This window comes from Staurois parvus, unplaced genomic scaffold (assembly GCF_062004578.1).
Source record: "Staurois parvus isolate SC_StPar_1 unplaced genomic scaffold, SC_StPar_1.0 ptg000264l, whole genome shotgun sequence".
Lineage (NCBI taxonomy): Eukaryota > Metazoa > Chordata > Amphibia > Anura > Ranidae > Staurois > Staurois parvus.
The window spans coordinates 5,899,196-5,924,036 of record NW_028318060.1 but is presented as its reverse complement, the minus strand read 5'-3'; the positions used below and the strand labels follow the sequence as shown (position 1 = coordinate 5,924,036).

General features: G+C 42.8%; 1 protein-coding gene across 5 annotated transcripts in view; it reads right to left on the bottom strand.

Moving 5' to 3' along the window:
• The window catches only part of FAM135A (family with sequence similarity 135 member A), a 164,082-nt gene that overhangs the window by 101,060 nt on the left and 38,181 nt on the right, over positions 1–24,841 (bottom strand). For 2 of the 5 annotated variants that reach the window (XM_089681331.1, XM_089681335.1), the window contains exon 2: positions 12,857–12,930. The gene's annotated coding sequence lies outside the window, so the exon portion shown is untranslated. Of the gene's footprint in view, positions 1–5,920; positions 6,063–12,856; positions 12,931–24,841 lie in introns of all 5 variants that reach the window. The other 3 variants (XM_089681334.1, XM_089681332.1, XM_089681333.1) reach the window with 3 other exon arrangements.

Here is a 24,841-nt window from a genome sequence, read left to right as displayed (position 1 = left end):
AGCCACTTTAAGAACCTCTACAAAGATATTCCAGAAGAGGCACTAACTGTGGAACAAAAAGACATCATCAAAAGACTAAAGGATATGGAGGAAAAGATCAAGGACTTTCAAAACCCCCTGGATGTGTCAATTACACTACATGAAATAATGGACAGAATTCAACACCTGTGAACTAAAAAAGCCAGCGGAACGGGAATGGAAGAAATCCTGCCAGAGATGATTAAACACAGCTCCACAGATATAAAGGCTGCAATATGTAAAGTGTTCAATCTGGATCTGAGTGCTGGTTACTACCCTCAAATTTAGAACCAAGGCCTCATAACACCCATCCATAAGAGTGGATACCAGTATGATCCAGCCAACTACAGAGGGATATGTGTCAGTAGCACACTGGGGAAACTATTCAAAAGGATCCTCAGCTTCCTGACGCAACACAACATCCTCAGTAGAAGTCAGACGGGGTTCATGCCAAACCACCACACTACATACAACATCTACACCCTGCACAGTCTCATCAAGAACCATGTCCACAATACAAAACATGGAAAGATATTCATCTGTTTTGTGGACTTTAAGAAGACCTTTGACTTAGTGTGGCACCCAGGCCTGTTCCTAAAACTATTGTAGAGTGTAATAGGAGGAAAAACATATGAGTTCATATACCGAAAACAGCTTCAGCGTAAAGGTGAATGGGAAAAGAACATAGCACTTCCGGAAGGCCCGTGGGGTCAGGCAGGGCTGCAGCCTAAGTCCAACCCTCTTCAACATCTACATCAATGAACTGGCTGCAGCTCTAGAATCCTCCCCAGCACCTAGACTGACTCTACATGACACCAAGGTGAAATTCCGGCTGTATGTGGATGACCTCCTACTACTCTCACCAACAGAGAAAGGCCTACAAGACAGCCTAGAAGTGCTGGAGAAATACAATGTTACATGGGCACTACCTATTAATAAAAAAAAAAAAAAAAAAAAAATCATGGTGTTCCAAAGGAAGAACACAAAACAAACTAAGAGCCCGTATTTTACATTCAACAAATGCACTCTTGATGAATCCCACAGCTACACATACCTCGGCCTAGAAATGAACAAATCAGGAAGTTTCAAGCCGGTCATTGAGGGCCTGAAAGACAAGGCATGCTGAGACTGCTGCTGCTCTCAAGCACAGTGCTGGATTGAGTCGGGCTTAGGTAAATAAGGTGGTAGGGGAAGCTAAACATGAAAAGGCTTTTTACCATCATGGAGAGACACACAGAGTGGGGCTCAGGAGTGAGCAAACACGAGTACCTTCAGAGCAAGCAGCTTGCTCTGGGAACACAGCTGGGGGGGAGGGACCAGGAGCGCTGGCAGAGGGCCCCAGAAAAGGAGGATCGGGGCTGCTCTGTGCAAAACCATTATACACAGCAGGAAGGTATGACATGCTTGTTATTTAAAAATGCTGTGCATCCTGGAAGAGGAAAGCCTGGGAAGAGCAAAGGCTTGTGGGAAATGTGGTCACCAAAGAGCCCGACACTGTGCTGCAGTTCTTGCTCTTGAAATGCAGATCCCAGCATTACCAGAGCTCTGTAGAGAAGGAGAAGAAAACAAAATGTACAGCTCAAGCCATACAGCAGGCTAACAGAATAATTTGATGCAGAGAGTCACTGCCATGATCTGGTCTGTGTGAACGCCACTGTCAAGTCTGATGTCGCCACCTAGTTATGGGGAGGACATCAGAGCAGCTGGCAGTGTTGAGCCCTGGACTGAGAGCCAGAGGAGACAACCCCTCATCCTGTGTGTCAGTGATAGGCCACCGGCCATACTCTTCTACACCCTAATTAAATGAACAATACTGCTCACCTGTGACACCACTTAGGCACTTACATCCTAGTTCAGATGGACTTTCATCTGTGCAATATTGGATTTGGGCCCAATGTACTGGCCAGTGGGAATGAGTTTGCCAGAGACTATCAGACCCCTAATTTTGCCTTGCCATCATAGCCAGGACCCCATAAGTATAGGGATTAGAGGTCAGTCATTGGTCTGCTTGTTAATTACCAAGGTCATGGTAACTGCTTCCATATACTTGTTAAGATAGTTATTGCTGCTTTCTATTCTTTTGGTCTTTGAATTATTGTGTATTGTGTACAATAACTATTCCCTCCAACCTTGGTGTGTCAGAGGGTGTGGAAGGTCATTGACAACTGTAATCGGGGGGCCCAAACAGCAGCGGCTCATTTGGCAGTAAGATATATGTGGGGGCTTGTCCGGGATTTCCTGTTCTGTGAGTGGAACTCGACTGCTACCATACGCTCAGAAGCTACTGTGGACCTCACCACAGCTACCCAATGGAGCAGAAAGAAAAATGACCAACCAGGTTTCAGCATATTTCTTGATGTCCCTGGAGTCACCTAGGAAGGACAGATTCCTCAGGCAATAATGGCCTCAGTTCCAGAACAAAAGGTGAATGTGTTGGAATTTGAAGTGGACCATGCAAGCCCCCACACCGATAAAGTGAAGGAAAGGAATACCAGATGTTTTTCAAGGGGCTAGTCTACAGCTGACTAATGTCAAGGCTCATTCAGTTCAGCCAAACACTAACCCAGAGAGCTCAAGTTGAGTAACAGCAACAGAAGGGGCTTCTGCATCAGCAACCTCAGTCACCAGAGGGGCCAAATTCTTCACCGCTCTTGGAGACTTCATGACCAAGTGTAATCAAGTCAGTGCTATCCATTCAGGAGCAAGCTACAAAAAGCTACAAATCTTCTATGGGACACATCCGATGTCTGCTGGGGAAGAAGAGTATGAAACCTGGATAGAAGAGGCCATGCAGGCTTTGGAATAATTGGATGTGCCGAAAGCTCAGAAGAGACATCAGAAATCTGAAATTCATTCAGAAGACTTGTATTACAATTACCTTGCCATGTAAAAGGTAAGAGGTGCCTTACATTGTGACCAGGTCTTGATCAAGCTGAAAACTGAACTCAGTAAGGTAGTGAGAAAGCCATATTTGAAGCCAAGAGTCATGGTCAGCCTGAAGACAAGATTGACAGCCAGAGTCAGGGTGGCTAGTGCAGTGGAGGTTACCACAGAAATAACAAAAGTAAAAAGTGGAAAAGGCCAAGCAAACCACAGCGAACTATGCCAGTTAGATAAACCCTGCTTTAAGTGAATGATAAATGTGATTCTCAATCTATCCAATACAAATCACCAACAGATTAGGCAATTACCATTTGAACAAAGAAAAAAAAGAATTTTTTTTTTAAAAGTTGGTTCTCCTTTGTTTATCCACTTGCTCTCCAGTTGATTTACCCCCGTTCTTGACCAGGCCATTTTTTTCAATACGGCACTGCATTACTGACAATTGCGCAGTCATGCAACACTGCACCCAAATGTAATTTATATCCTTTTTTCCCACAAATAGCTTTGTTTCGGTGGTATTAGATTGCCTGTGCGGTTTTTATTTTTTGTGCTATAAACAACAAAAAAAAAAAGACAATTTAGAGAAAAAAAAAACAATATTTTTGACTTTTTGCTATTAAACATGCCCAGTAAAAAAAATGTAAAAACAAAATTCATAAATTTAGGCAAAAATATGTATTCTGCTACGTCTTTGCTAAAACAAATCCAAATACGTGTAAATTAATTGGTTTACTTGAAAATTATAGCATTTACAAGTGGCAGTATATATACTGGACTTTTTTTTTTGTACTAGTAATGGTGGCGATCAGCGACTTATAGTGGGACTGCGGTGGGCATTCTGACACGGGGGGAACTGACTTTGTGTCACTGACATCCCCAGTGACACCAATACAATGATCAGTGGTAATAAAAAGGGACTGACACTGTACTAATGACACTGGGAAAAAAAGGGTTAACATCTGGGGTGATCAAAGGGTTAATGAACAAAATGCGATATCTCCTGTGCTCCAGGACCCAGACCGGTGGTGAGTAGATGGAACAAACTCCAAAAAAGGAAGGAACCACCGAAATAGACAAGGTCGTGCAGCTCCACACCAAGGCTGGGGAAGCCCAAACGAAACTGTGAGGAAGAACAACAAAAAGAAGCGCACCAACCTTGCGCATTACCTCAGTAACCAAAATTTATTGAATAAAAGAATGGTACTCACAAACAGCGAATAAAAACAGGCATGTAAGTCCTCAAAGGGACTTTAAAGGCAAGATGCAAATGCGAATCCCATCATGGAGGAAGCCACTCAGTACAGCTGACGCGTTTCGAAGGACAAGCCTTCTTCCTCAGAGCTTCTTTTTGTTGTTCTTCCTCACAGTGATCAAAGGGTTAACTGTGTGCGGTTTCACTATCGGGGCTTTGTGTGTGTGCTTCACTGTAACTACACTGCTTTGCATGGCTCTGCTATGCAAAGCCATACAAAGCAGTGTGCAGGAGTTGACAGGGGAGAGATCTGTGTTGTGTATACACAGGTCTCTCCCTCGTCAGAGATACTCGCCAATCTCTGGGTGCCCAAGAGTAATCACCAGCCGGGAGCCGGTGATTGACAGCCGAGGCCGCGAATGGAGCACCCCCTACCCTGTCCTGGGCTTTTAATAAAAGCCTCATTTGACAACCCAAAGAGGCAAATGAATATGTCATCAGAATCATCACTTTGAGCACCTTGAAAGAAGGAAACAGGCTGATTAGAGCTTTTACAACATCAAACGATACTACCAGAGTCCCTGACCACTTGATAGGCCCCTCCCCTGTTGTGCTATTGAAAGGAATCTATGCAAGAGCTCTCTTGCTGAAGTGATTTTTCTGACTTGAAACTTCTACAACAAGCACTTGAGGTATATGCTTCTGCAAGCGCTACATGTAAACAAACTCCCAGTTTGTTTACATGTAGTGGCCAAGAGTTTATTTACATGCTGGCGCTGCCACCCTTAGGCCAGAAGAAGCAAAATGATTATAGCATATCTACACCCTCTCAAAAAAAAAAAAAGCTGCAATATTTTATTTATTTACTAGTTCTTAGATTTAGTAGTTGCGTTAGTCTTTTTTTCAGGCTTTTTACACTAGTATGAGATTTGAAAATGGGCAGAGGATGAAGGGGTGTGGATAAATGGCGCCAATGTTTTTCACTCACATCTTCTGATCTTAACCTCCATAGTGCTAGAAGATTACCACTGTGAAGTTACTTCAAGGAAGATTTCTTCACTAAGCAGGAGCGAACAGAACATGGGACAAAATTTATTAGAGAAAAAATTTATGTCCCTGGTGCTGCACAGCAAAATGAAAATTAAACATCAACTTTAAGTACTTCTCTATTCATGAAATAAACAGGAACTCTGTATTCCCCTAGGCAGAAAAATTGGCTGATGCTGAAGGGGCAGAGGGACCAGCATTCAGACAAAGCCGGCCAATCAGTGGCTCTGCCTGAACAATGACCATCTCCCTTTAACATGACCACCTTAGACCTGACCACCCTCAAACCTGACAGCTAAACCCAGAGTCCTTTTTTCTTGAGGATAGTTTAAGCGATTCAAAACCCTATTTAGCATTAAAGAGGTTCTTCACTCACACAAAAAATTACAAATCTTGTAGCTGTTGACTGATAATAAAAGGACACTTACTGTCTTCACCCGGACTAGTTTTTCACTAGTTTCTGGGTTCCCAGTGCTGGCATCTTGAGCTGGCTTCCTACTGAGCATACGCAAGCCACACTGCACATTGTGAATGGTCCCGTAGCCAGCAACATGTCCCAGAAAGCTGCAGGTGAAGAGAGGGGGGGGCAAAACTTCCACTCGGATTAAGTAGGAAATCCAAGAGGATATGGGGGGGTGCACCTGTCAAAATTAGGAACCCACTCTCCTCCCTCTAGAAAAAAATGACATGCCAAATGTGGCAGAGGAGGGGGGAGGAGGACTTAATGCAAAATGGCAAGACTGTTAAAATAGGTTAGGGAAAAAAAAAACTCAGACTTACCACTGCTGGTATTTCTAAGAGCCTTTCAGGACAGCACCTGGAGAGAGTGCAGCTCTACACACAATCACAGGAAACACTGAAGCTTTTAAAAGTCAGCCTCTTCCACCATGCCTTCAGTTATTGCTGAGTAGCCCACGACATGCTGGAAAAAGTAAGCATAAACAAACACCATGCCAACAACAGAATCAGTGATATATTGCTCATAAAAAATAGGGGCGGTAGCTGCTGCTGTCCTGAAAGGTTCTTAGAAGTACCATCACCGGTGTGTCTAACTAAGGTTTTCCCCCATCGCCTTTCAGGACAGGACCTGGAGATAACTGAGTAACTTACCCCAGGGAGGGACTACCGCTTACATGACCTTCCTGATGAAAGACTGGTCAGCAGCCACCACCAATTCCACCCTATAATGGCGTATAAACGTGGAAAAGCTGGACCACATAGCTGCCTTGCAAATCTGTTCTGGAAATGCACCAGCCCTTTCAGACCAGGAGGCCACCACTGACCTTGTAGAGTGTGCTGCAATCCCTACTGCAGGTCTTTGCCTATTGCTACATAGACTTCCTTGATTGCTTGCCTGAGCCATCTACCCAGAGTACTTTTGGAGACTCTCTCCCCTTTGCGACTTCCCGAATAGAGTACAAACCTTGACTTCCCGAACCCCTTCGAGGCCTTCAAAAGTTGCAAGAGACATCTTTTCACATCCAAAATATGGAACACTTCTTCTCCTGGATTGGCTGGAGCTGTACAAAAGGTAGGTAATACTATTTCCTGAGTATGATGAAAAGTAGAAAAAAATCTTTGGAAGAAACCCGGGGTCCGTCCTAAGGATCACCAGGTCCGGAAAAATAACTAAAAAAGGTTCAGACATCGACAGCGCCTGCATTTCACTTATCCTTTGAGTTGTAGTGATTGCCACAAGAAAATGGTTTTTAAAACTTAATCCTGTATCAATGCCTCTACCAGGGCTCAAACAGTTTCTTCGTAAGGCCATGTAAAAGTAAAGATTAGTTCCACTTGGAAACAATTTTAAGCAAAGCCGGCCTGGCCCTGGCCAAGGCCTTAAAATAATCTAACAATTAGTAGTTCCTGGGATAACATTCTCTCCAGGAACACCAATAATGCTGCCACTGGCAATTTAAGGGTACTTGTCGCTAACCCTTTCTCCATTCCTTCATGGAGAAACTTTAAGACTAACACAATCTTCTTCACCTGTAATCCTTGTCCGAACACCAGGAATTATACTGTTTCCACACCTTCAGATATATTGCTCTGGTTACCTCTTTCTACTTGAAAGTAGGGTACAAATAAGCTTATATGGCAGACCCTTTCTTCTTAGAAGATCTTTTTCAAGAACCATGCTGTTAATTGGAAACTTTACACCTCTGGATGCCATACCGGTCCCTGAACTAGCAGATGCTTCTTGTCCAGCAGTCTCCAGGGGGGCCTGGAGGAAAGATTCAGTAGAGTCGAGAACCATGGCATTTTTGACCAGTAGGGAGCTATTAGTATGTTGCCTCCTGCTTGAATTTTTGAAGCACCAGAGGAATGAGCTGAAAGAGAGGGAATGCGTAGGACAAGCAGTAATTTTAAGGGCTGGCTGGTGCGTCCAAGCCTAGTGCCTGATCTTCCCTGTGTAGGGAAAAGAATACTGGTGACCTTGCATTTAGGTGACTAGCAAACAAGTCGACCTGAGGAACTCCCCAAGCTTCTGTGATTAACTGGAACACTTCCTGATTCAGGCTCCACTCGGACTCTACTACCTTTTTCCTGCTCAGAAAGTCTGCCAGCTGATTCTGCGAGTCCTTTAGGTGCATGGCCAAAAGGGAGGCTACATTCTGTTCCACCAAAGACAGGATCTCTAGTGCCAACTTCAGCAGCCCCCTGCTCTTTCTGCCCCAGTCTTGAAATGTAGGTCACCACCATTATATTGTCCATAGGACCTGAACATGGTGCCCCCTCTTACTGACTGCTGAAAAACGAGAAGGCCCAGTTGGATGGCCTTTAACTCCCTCCAGTTTGAAGATATTCTGGCTTCTGCTTTGGACTAAGAACCCTGTGTTGTCTGATCTTCGATGTGAGATCCCCACGCCAACGCACTTGCATTCGTCGTTAGGCATTTGGACAGAGGAAAAGACCATGGCAGACCCCCTGACAGGTTGGTAAGATCCTGCCACCATCACAGTGCTCTTTTCACTTTTGAAGCAATCTTTAGAGGATCCTGATATGCCCATTTTTGAAGAATGGAAGTGGTATGCAATCCAAGCACCAACATGGCCATCCAGAGTGACACTGACATATTGGATTGAATCCGATTTGGAGCCGCCTGAATTTTTTCTATCTTCTCCTCTGGGAGGAAGATCTTTTGCTGCATGGCGTCTACAGTATACCCCCAAAAAAATCTTATACTCTGGGCTGGGATCAAGTTGGAATTCCCTAGGTTCAAAAGCTATCCCAGAGTCTGAGTTACCTGCAGATTTTGCCAGCGCTTGAGCCCTGGACTCTGCGAATAGGAGCAGGTCATCTAAATATGGCACAACTGAAATCCCCCTTAGCCTCAGTAGCTCCAGAGCTTCTGCCATCAGCTTGGTAAACACCCTTAGGGAAGATGACAGGCCAAATGGTAGTGCTTTGAATTGCAGGTGCCAGATAGACGTTCTCAGATTGACAGCCAGGCGGAGGAATTTTTGAGAAGATTGAGATATCGAAAGATACGCATCGTGAAGATCAATGATTGCCATGAAGCACCCCACAGTAGCTTCGATTAAGCACGAGATCGTGTGAAACGCGTTAACAAGTCCTGTATTCATGTCCTGGTGTTTTGTGTGTTCTATGGATCAATAAATACACACTAGATTCATCTATCCTCCGGTGTGCAGCTGGCCCTTCTTCCTATTGCATCGTGTGTGGTGGTGAGCCAGAGCCTGCACCTGTTGTGGATTGATCTGGATTGTTTGCCTGAGCGGTATACCTTTTGTTCTTTGGATATAGTAGCTTCCTCATTGAAAAAAATAGCGTCCATCCTGAAGTGCTTGTACCGAATGGACTTGTTTAGTGTCTTCAGATTCCAAATTAAAACCAAAACTTCTGAGGGTTTATTGATTAGAAAAATGTAGAACACCCAACCTTCTTGTTTCTTTAGAACCTGGGTAATGACTTTCAGCTGTATCAGTTCCTTCAAGAGGAACATCATCGCTAAAGCCATCTCTTCATCCCTTGGGAGATTGGTTACAAAAAACCTGGTCGCTGGGGTCCTGGCAAACTCTAAGCCGTACCCTTGGACAATGATGTTCTGGATAAAAGGCACTTGTTGTTGCCTTTTTCCACTGTGTAAAGAAATCTCAAAGTCTTTCTTCCCCAGGAAGAGAATTGTGATTGGCTCTTGGCAGGCCACTCTGGGGGTCAAAAGAACACTCACCTTTTCCCCCTGTTTTTCTGAAAACGCCAACTTCTTTTCAGGTCTTATGCTTTACCTCTCTGGGTCTGCAAAAAAGAACGAAAACTCTTCCTGACTGGCTGTTTCTTCTTTTTGGATGGGAAGACTTTCTTCTTATCCACTTCTTCTTATTCAAAACAGTCTCCAGATGTGGCCCAAACAACAAGTCTCCCGAAAAAGGGATCTTGCATAATCTGATCTTAGATGCTGAATCTCCCGACCAGGTTTTGAGCCAGATGTTAACCACAGCAGAGGACCTGGCCGATATCCTGATGGACTCTGCTGATGCATCTCCCATATATCTTACTGCTTTTAAGTGGATAGGGAAAGACTCCAAAAGCTCTCCTTTAGAGGTCCCTGCTTCCACATGTTCCTTTAGGATGTCCACGTCCTCAAAAGCCAAATATTTGCTCCTGGAAACCTGCAAGAAGGCAGCCTCCAATTTCAGTCTGTTGTTTCAGACCAAAGACTGATCTTCCTCAAAGGGGAACCTCCTTCTGAGGGATTTGAAGAAAGGGCCTCTCTCTGGATCCTTCCATTCTTTTTTTACAGCATCCAACAAAACTTGATGGACCAGAAAGACCCTGTGTTCTGCCTGTCCCAGGTCTTGGTACATCTTGTCGTGAATGGACAGCTGGACCTTTTCCTCCTGAATTTCCAGAGTCGTGTAAAATCACCTTTAGCAAATCATCCACTTCTTACATGGATAGGTTATATCTGGACGATCTTGCAACCTCCTCTTCTCCCTCATCCTCCTCTGAATCCTTAAGAGTAAGACGTTCTCTCTCTCTTCCTTTGAATCACTAACCCAATCTGACTGGAGGCGGATGGCAGAGGACTGGATAGGGTACTCTGCTGAAGACCTGGCTGTAGCTCCGGAATTTTATCCAGCAAGGAACGAAACAATCCCAGAGTCTCTGTTAACTCCTTCTTGAGCAAAGCAAACATGTACTTGCACTGCTGCGAATATTATTCCTTGACAAAGTCTGCCACACAAGCTCTACATAGCGGCTTTGGCCACAAATTCCTGAGGGGATTCTTGCAGGAAGGACACTTCCTTTTAACTGGGGCAACTCCCTTCAACTTGACTGCTGCTTTGGCCTGCAATACAGAAAGGGAACAGCAATATAGCCGCATCAGGCTCCTGTCCACCAGGACCCTGACCTTACCCCCCTGTGCTACTAACAAGCCACTATCTTGTAAGTGCGAGAAAGAAAGAGAGAACAACAGGAGAAGGGAGTTTCAGCCCCCAGTACCGCAGAGCAACCCCATGCCAAGCCATGGAACAGAGCGATGCCACCTCTGTGCCATAGCAGCAGGCTTCCCTTTTAAAGACCCACCGGCGATGGGCAAAGAAACACAAACACTACAAAATGCCCCACAGCAAGGATAAAAAGACACCAATGAACCCATCATACCTGGGCTAGGTTGGTGCAAGAGGCACCTGCTTCTGCCGCCACTGCCACACCCTCTGCCTCTTCCATCCTGCAGAGCGCACAGCTATGCTGGGACTTGCAGTCCTTCTAAATCTCCGCTGGCGCCAGCCAACCCACCTCTAACCCCTGCGTTCCAGCGGCCAGAACCACTGCCGCCACACCCTCGCAGGAGGTCCGCTGACCCAGACCCACAACACACCAGTGGGAAACCGCCCTCACTGACAGCCTCCTGCAAGCCAGCCCGAATGAAGGAGACCCACTCCCCACTTACAGGACACCCGAGCAAAGACTTCATGGCTGTCCACAACTCCCCTGAGCTGGAGGGGGAAAGAAGGCAACGGAACTCCCCCCTTGTCTGCTGGAGAAAGGTGCTGGGGTGGTCCATGAGAAAGCCACACCACCGGTAAGGCTACCACCCCTCCCCACCTGGAGAGAGGGCAGCCCCCCTCTATCAAAGGTTTCCTGCAGCGCTTCCACCATGGCAGAGGAAACACTATAACTGAGGGCATGGTGAAAGAGGAGGACTTTTAAAAGCTGCAGTTTCCTGTGATTGTGGGTGGAGCTGTGCTCTCTCCATGTACTGACTTGAAAGGTGATGGGGAAAATTAGTAAGACAATGAACAATCAGATTTTATATCTCAAGCCATTTTGGATTAATTTTGGATAAAACATGCACTGTCTAATGCCCCTGTGGAGATTTTCCTTCACTTCCTGTTGCAGAGAACAGCAGCAAAGAAATTCCTCTATTCACCTATGCCAGTAACAACTGAAAAATGTTAGATTCCCATTAACTTTAAATATACCCGTTAGGATAACCTCCCTCACTGACATATACCTGACTAAAGCCAGCCATAGAGGGATTTAATCTTGGCTGGTTCAGCAGGGACTGGCCAAGATTTAATCCATCTATGGATAGGCTGGTTGTACTGAAAATCGGTCTATCGACTTTAGTACAGCCAGCCTGTCGGATTTTTCTCATGCAATCACTGCCAGTATCTATACCCACCAGCAGTGATCATTGTATTCTGCTGACAGGCAAGTTTCCCCACTGTCAGAACACATTCAAGCTGCAGGAGGGATTCCCCCATCAGCACTCACTGTATTGATGGAAAAAAAAAAATTTCTTTCCTTCCACCTGTGGTGGAAGGAAAGAAAACCACAATCTATGGGCTGCTTAAGAAGTCTCTCCTGTAAACAGACTTCCTCCCAGCCTTGCCTCTTTCTATTTCCAGGTCAGGTAAATTTCTGATCACATTAACAGCAACCAACATGACTACCTTAAAAACTGAGTGTTCCAGATGTCTAACATGCCACAGCATTCCGAGGCTCTCCAATCAGGTATGGGTTCTGATAGATTCCTTTTTAATTCAACACTGAATTGCTCTTGCATCAAAATGGCATTAAGCCCAAAAGCAAACATTTATGATGTATTGCTTACCAATTCCTAAATGTGATGGCTATATTATTTTTTTCTTTAGGCTTTCTTTATTTTATTTTCAGCTCATGATCTGGTCAGTAAGTCTGTTATTTTTCAACAGAACAAGCTCTCCTGTAAATGTAGCAGTTTATAGTACTGAGGCAAACCATTCACCATGGACAGTGGTGCTTACAATGATCAGAAGTTATTTATGTAAAACCTTTATCCCAAAAGAACTGCAATGTTAACTGAAGTTTGGCTTCGATTTGTTAGTGTATTTGCTAGTACATCGAACACTCCCCTTCCCCCATTCTGACAGTGCTGTCCAAAGGTGCCCCTTCATCCAGAGTGGGGGCACACTAATACAGGAGAAAACAGAAGGGAAAAAGCCTAAAAAGAAAAACTAAAGCAGCCACCACATCTAAGGATTGGTAGCTGGCAATATATTACATTTTTAGTTTTGAGTTTAACAGCAATTTAATCACAATTGATTTCACTGGTATGTGCAGCTGCATAAAACTACACTAGCAAGTGTGTGTTCTAAACATCACCAATGGCATTACCAGATTAACATCTTTGAATGTTTGTTGATTCAAAACATATACACTAAATTATTCAAATCAGAAAAAGGAAAAAAATGCAGTTCTTACCTCTGACGAAGGAGTTTCCATTGCAGCTCATTTCCAGTTATCCATGCTTGCTGCCATAAGCACATTGTCTGAACCTCAGAAAGCAAAACAGGAATTCCTTACTATTAATATTTCATTCCCTTTCCATTCTTCTGAGAACGCATGCACACACACTGATCAATGAACACTAAAAGCATTTGCTTCCTGTCTTTCCCTCCCGGTTGCCTGCAGCTCTTTAGTATTAGGCTACATTAAAGGATGCCTCTATTTTCTCTGCTTCAAACAGCATCCTGTGACATGTTTACCCATGTGACAGTCAACTTAATCTCAGGTCATTAAAAATCTACTCACTCATTCTCTGGCTCAGATGCATGGTTACATTCATGATGTCACTGTCTAACATGACTTTTGAGTATGCAATGTTGAATTTTTAATATATACCTTAATGCAGTTTTAGATGTACAATGTGGATCTTTGCAGGAAAAATATACACAATGAGCAATACCGTAACCACTATGGTCTTATTTAATGAGGCTATGTACACTGTAATACCTATGTGCACATTATTGTATCACAAAACAACCAGCTTACAGTTCATCCTACAACCATGAAAAAGCTGAGGAAAAATCAGAACGGTCGCTATGGGTAATACACCTCACACTGTTAAAGAAGTCAGATAGTCAATATACTTCTATACACTAGGCAAATGCATTCAATTTTTTAAATATATTCCCCCTCCATTACCCTGTCTGTGATTTGAACAAAACACGGAGTTCTATATATTAGTCTAAAATATAGTTAATAAGCTTACATGTAATGCAAGCTCTCTTTCATTACACAAAGAAAACCCTCATACTGGCTTATTGATTCAGAGAGGGCTTGCAATTAATAAGCCCATTTAAAACCAGATTTTGGCCAATTTCCAAATTAAGTCCAACCACACTTCAATTGTGTACTCAGAAATTCAATTAACAGGCCATTATACTGATCAATATTGATTCAATCTCCCCCACCCACAAATACAGGAGACGCTAGTCTCATCAAAATCTCTCTTAACAGGGGCTATTAAATGAATCTCCCATTCAATATTATTTGAACATGCTTTTGTCTAGCCGTGCTATCACCTCTCTACAATAAAGTTTTGAAAGGAGTGATTTAAGACATTCACTTGAAACAACAATGGACACAAGCAGAACTATGCTTGTATTTTCCATCAAGAGTGAAACCGTAAATAAAAATGTTGTGGATGCCATCAAACTCTAGTACGGAAGCCTCATGTTCTCCTATACACTGATTACGATGCTGTTCTTATGCGTTTGCTTCTGCTGAGCTTTTTTCTTTATAATATTTTTGCGTTATCACACTTTGTAATGCAAAAAAGTTTAATAAAAATTGTTAATTTTTATTAAAAAAATGTTGTGATTTCATTAGGTCGTCTCCTCTTTCTACAGATTTTGGGATCAATGGTAATATAGCAACCTACAAAAATACACGGCAGCACTCTCACGTTCAGAGGGAAGCGCCATACACGCATGCCTAGGCAAAAACTGATGCGGAAGCTGCATACAGCAAATCACTTGTATTGGCTGCCGTGACACATGCAGCTTCCCGGGTACAGAAAGCACCATCTCAGCACGCGGAATCTGCCAAGTGTCCAAGTCCTAAGCCCTCTTGCACATGGTACTGATGTTTGAGCATCAGCTTTTCTGGACATACACTATATTGCGAAAAGTATTCAGATACCCCTCCAAGTCATTGGATCCAGGTGTTCCAATCACCTCCATGGCCACAGGTGTATAAAATCAAGTACCTAGGCATGCAGACTGCTTCTACAGACATTTGTGAAAGAATGGGTCGCTCTCAGGAGCTCAATGAATTCAAGCGTGGTACCGTGATAGGTTGCCACCTGTCCAATAAGTCCATCCATGAACTTTCCTTGCTACTAAATATTCCACGGTCAACTGTTAGTGATATTGTAACAAAGTGGAAGCAACTGGGAACAACAGCAACTCAGACACAAAGTGGTAGGTCATGTAAAATGACAGAGCGGGGTCAGCACATGCTGAAGCGCACAGTCCATAGAAGTCGCCAACTGCAGAGTCAATAGCTAAAGACCTACAAACTTCATGTGGCCTTCAGATTAGCACAACAGTGCATACAGAGCTTCATGGAATGGATGTCCATGACCAAGCAGCTGCATCTAAGCCTTACATCACCAAGTGCAATGCAAAGCATTGGATGCAGTGGTGTAAAGCACGCCGCCACTGGACTCTAGAGCAGTGGAGATGTGTTCTCTGGAGTGACGAATGGCACTTTTCTGTTTAGCAATCTGATGGCTGTGCCTGGGTTTGGCAGTTGCCAGGAGAACGGTACTTGCCTGATTGCATTGTGCCAAGTGCAAAGTTTGGTGGAGGGGGGATTATGGTGCGGGGCTATTTTTCAGGGGTTGGGCTTGGTCCCTTATTTCCAGTGAAGGGAACTCTTAAGGTGTCAGCATACCAAGACATTTTGGACAATTTCATGCTCCCATCTTTTTGGGAACAGTTTGGAGATGGCCCCTTCCAAAATCCATTAGTAGTTATGCTCACATGCGTGTATTGTAGATGTTCTACATATACATACTGTCACATGTACCACAGACTCTGTATAGTTACATAACAAGTTTTGAAAGAACGCCACTTTTAAAACTTTAAGGCTATGCTTGCAATTTGGCTAAACAATGCTGTTCAAAAAAAAAACAAACAATGTATGCATATCACAACAGCCGAGAATCTGTTAAACTAAGTTGCTTGAATGATTTTACTTTGTCCAACAAAGTGATGAGGTCTGTGTTAATGTCAGGTGTTCAAGAACTTATAAACAGAATTGTTTTTGGGCATCATTCACATGGATGTTTGGAGGCAAGGAAGATCTAGCATAAAGATCCCAGCACTTTCACAGCCAGGGATCCACATGTGACATGTGTAGCTGCTCAGACATGAATAGCTGTATGCACTTGTACTCACGTATGTGCAGGAAAAATGCCAGGACTTTTACACTGAACCCTGCACGTGCCCTCAAAACATCCGTGTAAATGAGGCCTTGTGCTAATCATCAGAAAAAAGCTAGTGTTAACAGATGATACTGATAAATGTGAGGTAGCGATGCAAAATTAAAAAGCAGACACCTTTAACGGGCTAATTATGTAAGCTATATTATCTCATTTGCTGCACATGCTAAAAGCATGGTTTTTAAAGCAGGAAAATCCACACACTGAATCTTGGTTCAAAACTGACTAACAGCATTTAGTGGTAGTTTCCTCATTTTATTTTTCCTTCCTTTATGATCTGTGGTATGCCCCAGTGCATGAGTTCATTATAATGTAAACTAGAAGAGTTGTAAAATAAAGATCACACTGACCAAACAGATGAAACAAACATTTTGCTATGCAACTACACTTCAACAAGTATCAAATTTATGGAGTAAATAATTGACAAATAAAGACAGTGCAGTTTTCTGCTAAAATTGCAGTTGATTTAACACCACTAATTATAATTATATTTGCACCAATGCTTTACAGACATAAAAAAAAAAAATATCATTACTGAGCCAGAGTTTCCTCTAGGATTGTCAACTGCCTCTAGCAGAGAATCTTTTCTGGGTTACCAGATATGGGCACAGCTGCATTCATTAGTAACTTACAAGTGAACAACACCCTACATGTCCAAATTAAGCCCTACCCACTCCTGGCACCAAAACTCCACCATCTGTTATTTCGCTGCCAAATGCCAGAGCCTCTACAGCAACTGAGCTGAACACAAAGAGAAGAAATTGCCCTGCGTAGACCTTAGGCCTAGGATCCAAGCAGATCCATAGGGATACAGGTATCAATTCTCAGATGAAAACGTGTGTGCAAACACCACATGGTACCTGTCCTTCTGCACCACTGTAACGTTGGGTGAGGATAACTTAAGAGACCCTTTCACCAGACTGTTTATATGTGCACATAACATATTTTAAGCATGGGATTTACTCCTTTGTGTAGGCATCCTAAATCTCTGACTCCTCTGAGAGCTAGCAATTTGCTAGTGAGGCACATTTGTTAAAGAATAGTAAATCATGGAAAAAACAGATACTGCAATTATTCATTTAAAATACTTGATATGTCTTTGCTTTTACCTGCAATTGTATGTACAAGTATGTTGGTGAAAGGGTTTCCTCAAAGCAGACCTATAATCTAAAAATAATGCACAGCTCCATGTGGGGTCTGAAACATAGCCAAAGATAAAAGACCATGTAGACAATAAGTCCTAGTTCACACTAGCTTTGAAAGTAGGCATTTGTGGGGCGTTTTTAATGCTCCTCAAATGCCCATGGAAGTGATACTATGAGCAGAACACAGTGCTGGTCACATTATCCAAACATGAAGCGTTAGCGCTGCGTTGCTTCAAAATTGAAGCCTCATGTCGAGTCAGGAAGAGTTGAAGCCTTTCAACGCCTCTCATTCAAGTCTATGATGATGCTCCTCAAATGCCATTGCAAGTGTTTGCGGGGCATTAATACCATTAGAGTTTGTGGTGCAGTTTTAACGCTTGTAAAACGCCTCAAAACCACGCATAGGGCATTTGGGGAGCATTTTTAATGCTTGTAAAATGCCCATACTAAAGCTCATTAATGCCTATACCAACACTATATGGGCGTTTATGAAGAGTTAGAAATTTAGTCAGGTGTAAACAAGCCCTAAATCTTACATTGTGAAGAAAAACAAAGACAAATTCCCAGGCACTTCCAGGTCACAAGCAGCCTAGGCAACCTCCAGCCTTGCCAGATGCATCTTGGGAGGCTGATACTTCCTTTCCACGGCATCCCCTAATCCCACCTAAAACATCCTGACATGAATAGAAACATACCTGAAAACTCAGAAATGTAGCAAAGGCTACAGACCTACCCTCAGATACAGAGTATACAAGGAACTAGCTATAGAATTGCTGAAATTATATTAATCTGCTAGATGCTTTATTTAACACTACTTTTCATGTATTGTGTTAAAAATAAATGCAACACAATACTTTTGAGGTTTAAACAGTACATTATATTGTAGAAGTCCATGCATCAGGTCATTAAATTGGATGAAAAAGAGGAAACAGAAGAAAAGAGGGACAGAGAATATATTTGGAATACTGTTGGAAGCTAAAAAGAGGGTAAAAATGGAGGCAGAAGCTGCAATTTTTCAGGCAAAGCAGCCAGGTGTGCCTTGGGATATGGATAGTTGCATGGGCTGCTCAGATGTGATAGGGAGGAAATGCTCAGCATAGAAACTGAAAACTGAGCATGTGCAGTAGCTGTCACCTCTGCTCTGCAGAATCCCAAACTGCATAGGGGACATGGACAAGAGGGGGAGACAGAGAACAGAAGGATCAACCAGGTTTTTTGCAGTATACAGAACACAAATCCCATACTGTACTGCGTGAGTATGAACAGCATGTAATACAGCATTTGATAGTTTTTTTTATGTTGTGGGTTTAGTGACACTTTAAGTCTGCCTGGTAAGTCCATGAAAATGTGGATTTCATATTACCGGACTAAAATATAATAGATATTTTTATCCTCAATACAATAGAGGCACTATATTTAAAACCACCATAAATTTAATTTCATGGAAACAGAGAAATTGGCATTACCCTCCTGGCTGTGCAGCAATGCTAGGGTGTAAGAATCATAAAAATGACTGAACAGATTAAAAGATATGGTGGCAGATAAAAATTTTTTTGTATATGTATTTTAACTGTGCATTTAGCTGTTTAACTGAAGTCTGGCTTTCGTGTAACTATAAAATGACTGCTAATTAGGGCAATCTGAAAAACGCAGCTTTATTTTTATGAGCTGGATAAGCACTATTTATATGAACATAAAAGCATTGCTAAAGTACAAATTAATTACATTCAATTTTAAAGGATATAGCAAAAGGTACATTTAAGATTCTTCAGAAGACATGTTTTAAAGAAAACCTGCATTTCACATGGACTGTGTAAAGGAACAGTCCACCAAGACATTTATCTGTTGTTCCCCACGACACCCTGATCCACTGCCAGAGCTCACCAAAATCTTGAACTTTTAGGGCCCTTTCACACTGAACGCAGTGGAATGCAGTTGGACGCATTTTGGACTGCATTCCAAAATCCAGGCTATCTTATGGGCACAGTTCATACCATTGCAGTACAGCATGCTGCTTATTTCCACACGCAAACACACAAAAATGCATTCAAATGCACTGCAATGCATCACAGTGCACATAGAAGCCCAAGGAAAGAAAGAAGAAGGAAGTGACCTAACAGGACAAATGCACTTAGAAAAACGAGCATCAACTGAATGTCAAATATGCGTCAACTGCATGCATAAGTACAAGGAAAAAATGCACAGTTAGGCTACGTTCACACTAGCGTTGTGTGCAGGTGGCAGAGAGGCATTTGGGAAGCGTTTTTACCGCTTCCCAAACGCCTCGGACAATTCTGCACATTGCAGCACATGGTGCTGTTCTAACGGGAGCGTTAGCGTCGTGTTGCGGCAAAACGGATGCCTCTGGTTGAGTTGGGAGGAGTTGAAGCCTTCTATTCTAGTCTATGGTTGCAACGCAGTTGCGGGGTGTTTGCGGAGCGGTAACACCATTTAAACTTCATTATAGGTGTTTGTGGGGCGTTTTTAACACTCAGCAAATGCCTAGCAACGGCCGCTAAACCGCGCATGCGGCGTTTGCGGAGGGTTTGGCAAGCGTTAAAAAACCCAGACCAATGCTTGCCAAACGCTATAGGGGCGTTTGGAAAGCGTTGGTAAAACAGTCAAGTGTGAACGAGCCTTCATTTGCAGTTTCTGGTGTTAATGGTCCCTTAGGCATAAGCAGCTACATAAAATTTCCTGTGCTTCCAATGGTGCAATTCTCAAAGCTTATGTGACCAAAACACCAGGTCCAAGTGTTGTCATTTTGAAATGAAAGAAGAAAACTGCACATTTTTGCTGCAGTGACAGACTGGGCAGCAGGACAGCACTGGGAAGGCAAGTATAGGATCCCTGTAAAGCCTGCTGTCAGATTTTGCTTCAACACATTCATTCTATGCTAGCATATACCACAACCAATTAGTAAAAGCAACAGATACAATTTAAAATTGAGCCAACATTAAAAATCACACGAATCAATAGAGAACATGTAAGCATAATAATAAATCCTGTATAATAATTACCAAATTACATTATTTTGACTACAAAAAGAACCGCCTTCTTACCATGGATAAGCAAAAGCTTTTCCCTCCAATACCCAGCCAAGACTACATGGTCTCTAGCAATAAATAACAATTGCAGAAAAGCCAGAAGGATTATAAGGCTTCCTCGTGTTCAAAAATAAACTGCATACTATACAAAGAAGCAATATTTTCTCAGACCTCAGCAAAATGCACTGGGTAGGAAGATTTTTTTACGCATTCCATGTGTCCCCAAATGACGGGTCTGTAATGTAATGATTGGAGCATGAAGTAGAGCCTGAAAACTATATATGTGATGTGTGCCTATGGGTGCCCGTTTTGCTTCGCATTGCTGCAAAGGTGGAATGCTGGACAGTAGAAGACTTATGGCACCGCTCTGAAGCTGGATGTCAGGAGGAGTCACCCTGCCTGTAAAGGGAAAGAAGGGAGCAGCATCCCAAAAAACGCCCCAGTAACGAATAGAATGCTGACACAAGAGTGTGTGATACATCCAACATGTGAACAATGAGCTTAACTATATGATATTTTTTATACCAGCAAAAGTGTACCAGAAGAGATGCACAGCATGACGCTAGACATTATGTGCAAGAGAGCATTCAGGAAGGAGCTGTATGACACCAATGTGCTCTTGGGATGGGGCATGAACACCTAGCAGAAGAACAGATACTGAGACAGAAGTATACTTATTGAGGGTGTAAAACTAAATGGGTGAAGGAAGCCTCCATTGCAATTCTCTTTTTATACAGAGAAGAATAACTCCCTGTATTGGAGGAAATGTCTAACTCTGAAAGGATCTGGAGAGTGAGGTGTGTGCTGGAGGAAAAAATAGAGGGTGTTCTGGGGATGAAATTTCAATGTACTGGAAGCAGAGCCCTCCATGTGAAAAGCAATACTTAGCTTTAGAACCCATTCACACCACAGATGTCACGCAATATGATGCACTGCCCTAAGCAGCCCATTCAAAATGAACAGAATGAAACAATAGGTGCTGTGTGCAATTTTTCTCAGTACCATGCACAGGCCACCTTGCTTTGTGCTGTGGTGCATTACATTGTATTGGAGGTGAACTGGGGTGGCATAGCAATGCAACATGTGGTATGAATAAACCCTTAATCTTAATAGGATTAATAACATTGTTTACATTTTGTGTCACTTTTGCAAAGACATATAAAATTGTAAGAGTTCCCTATTAATTATTGCTGTTAATTACCACTGACTGATTTTAATAGCGGTTTTATAAGCTTCCCAAATTCTATGGCAAGGGCTGCATGGATCATTTAGGAAGCTGCACTGTTAGATTAGGTTATTACAGTTAATAGTTATAGGGTCCAGGTTGTGCGGCCAATCCACTCAAATCTTCCAAATCATGTAGCATGGGCACTGGGAAAAGGAAAAAATACACCAGGATGAAAAACAATGAAAACAGTGAATGATGTAATGCAGCAGACTGCCATAGACAATGGCAACCGATCTTTTATAAGCTACAGTATATAGTATGTCAGGAGACCAACATTGGTAATCTGTTTAGCATTACCACATTTATATAACTTCAAAAAAGAACCCAAACCACCACTGAAGTGAATACAAGACCAATTATTGTGAACATATGGAAAACAAAATCTCTAAAGCAAAACCAAAAACTAAACCTGTGTAACAAACTTGCAAAGTGGAAAACAAGCAACTCAAATACTTTATAGCAATATTAGCAGGGGAGCAGGCAAAAGGTGGGAAGTGCAAGCAGGGTTAGGCATAAGGATGGAAAACGTGCATGTCTGGGAAGGTAAAGGCATTACGATGCCAGGCAGGTTTCAGGACACACAGGAACAGGTAGAAGTATCAGGAAATCACAAGTCCAGGTTTTGCAGGCCACAGGTACAATACACAGGCCAAGAACATACAGCATGTGAGATTAAATCCTCTCCCAGCAGTCAGCCTCAGGTGGTGGAAACTCAGCTAGCCTCTGGGAGGCACCTGCTGGTGGACACCATCCCTGCCTATGAATTAGGGTGCCTCCAGCAGAAGCTCTTGCTGTGCTGCATGCTCCTGACACTAAATATAAAGTGTCACTTAGCCCTCCTTATAGAACCTAACATTTCAGTTGTACACAATGCCTAAAAAAATTAAATAATTAAAAATAAAAAATTCACCTGTTTTGTCGTTATAAAATAAATAAATGAATAAACAAGCAATATTTTTTATTTTTCTTTATGTGCGAGTTTATCCCACACCAGTCAATCTTATTTGCATTGCTTCTAAACTTCCAGTTGTGGCAGTGAGCAGTGCACATATAATCACTGCCACATGTACAGCTCCATTCAGACTACATTTTGTAATCCAACTTGAAGTACTGCACATGAGTGCCGCTGTCAGTTACCTGGTCCTTAGGGGAAGTGGGGCTTTATGGATTTAGGCAGTTTTAAATACTGTAATAGTTTGTAGGTGCCAGTGACAAATGTGTTTGGCAAGTAACTTTATAGTTATAATAGTGAATGCGGGGTGGTGGGTGAGTACATTACTCATGGCTTGACACCATCTACAGCAGGAGTGCGTAACCTGTGGCCCTCAATCTAAAACCAGGGAAATGCATGCCCAGGGTCGGCAACCTGTTGATCATAATGTAAGCTTGCCGACTCGCCATCCCAGAGCATTGAGCCAGTGCTTGCAGCAGAGGAAGCGGGAACCACAGTCGGCAGCGGAGGAAGCAGGAGCCGCATAAGCCAATGCTTCCTCTGTAGTGCTGGCCAACTGAGATGAAGTAATACCAAATGCGCTTCATGCCGGGAACATTCTAGCAGCCTGGAGAAGGAAAAGAGATGCCAGCCAAGGCTGGAAGAAGGAGAGAAGGTCAGTGTATTAAACACATACATGGTTTTGCAATGGGCATATTAGCACCTATACAAGGGTTAACAACCATTAGGTTGCTTTCACACTGATCTGCAGATGCAGCGCAGTGCATCTGCGAGTTTCCTGCACGTTAGCTGCAGTGAGCCATAGACTTCTATTATAACTTGTGGGTGTGGTGCACTTTCATGTTATTTTATATGTCTATTTGCTAGATATGTGTGGTGCGTATCAATCTTTTTAATGTGAGTAAATGTATATGATATAAGCACTATTCTTGGCAATTTTTGTTTTCCCGTTTTTCTTGTGTGTGGCTGGCCTATACATGGAGTGGAGAAAAGGATTGAAATAACTAATGGAGTAGAGGAGTAATTGGAGAGGTAATGGAGTCATTTATCCATCTGAAGTAATAAATGTGGTCCCAGAGGGGCACAAGCACTTACTGATCCTACTATTATAGTAAGGTCAAATTAATCCAGGTGAGAGCACATCCGGTGAAGGGTGATCATAGTGATTTGAAGCAAAGGAGCACGTATTGGTGCTAATGACACAAGATATTAAAAGAAGAATCATGTTACTCGGTTTGTTAATTTGGACTTTAATTATATATTTATTTACAGTTTCAAAATAACACAGAAAGTTTGTCTCAGATTAAGATAGGAGCATAATCTTGTATGATGCAGTCATATGATTGATGGGCACATTTATGGATCTCATAATATGATAGAACAATTTTAAAGTGGTTGTAAAGGCTGAAGGTTATTTACTTTCATGCATTCTATGCATGAAGGTAAAAAAAAAAAAAAACCTTCTGTGAGCAGCATCCCCCCCAGCCCCCCTAATACTCAATTAAGCCCCCTCTCAATCCAAAGATATGCACTGGTGTCTCAGCTATCCCGGGAGTCCCTCTCCTCATTGGCTGAGACAGCAGTGGGAGCCATTGGCTCCAGCTGCTGTCAATCACAGCCAGTGAGACAATGAGAAGAGAGAGGGAGTGGAGCCAAGCTGTGGCTCAGTGCGTGAATGAACACACGGAGCAGTGGCTAGGGAGTGCGAAACAGCTTGCTATGGGGGCAGCTGGCCGAAGGGAGGGGCCAAGAGTGCCGGCGGGGTTTAAATTTAAACCTTTAGAATCACTTTAAAGTATATAAGCAGTAAATATTGATTTTTGTTTTACAGTAAGGGCTTGTTTACGTTGGTATAGTGTCAGGGTTCACAATGGTGACCCCGTCCCATGCTTCAGGGGGCCCTTTCGGACTCCCTGTCACATTCTGTTTTACATTTGGACATGAGGAGTGGCATATGCAGGACCTAATCCTCTCCACTTTCCTCCTGGAACTGCTGAAAGCTGGCTTCTCTTCCTCTCCCTTCCACCAGCATTTAGAAGGAAAATTTTCATTTTGCTATTCAAAGTTAAAAATTTCACATTCTGAACCATTTCATTTCATTGTGGCCCATGACAGGTCACCAAATCACTTAAGTGGCTCTCGCTCGTCAAAGGTTGAGCACTCCTGAATACAGCCGCCCTCAATACAGAAGTGAGAGGCTGCACTTTAGGATATTACTCCATGCTTAGGAATACTGAAGAGTGAGGTTCATCATTGAGGTATATGAACATTGAAAAAGGTAAGCAACATTATATTCTTTTGTTAAATTTTGGAATAAATTACACTTTAAATACACTAAATTGCTAATGGTCTAATCTTACCGCTTACCAATGCCACCAAATACAATCTTCTGCACAGCGACCAGATTACACAACGTGACCAACAAATTCACTACAGCTTACAAATAGGCAACCACTAAAACGGACTTGTATTAGTCATCAGCTACTAGTAGAACACAAAACAAAAACAAAAGAGAATGAGACGAAGGCAAGCAGGTTGTTATTGCTGGAAAGCATAATGCACAGTATGGGACAATTTATTCCAGC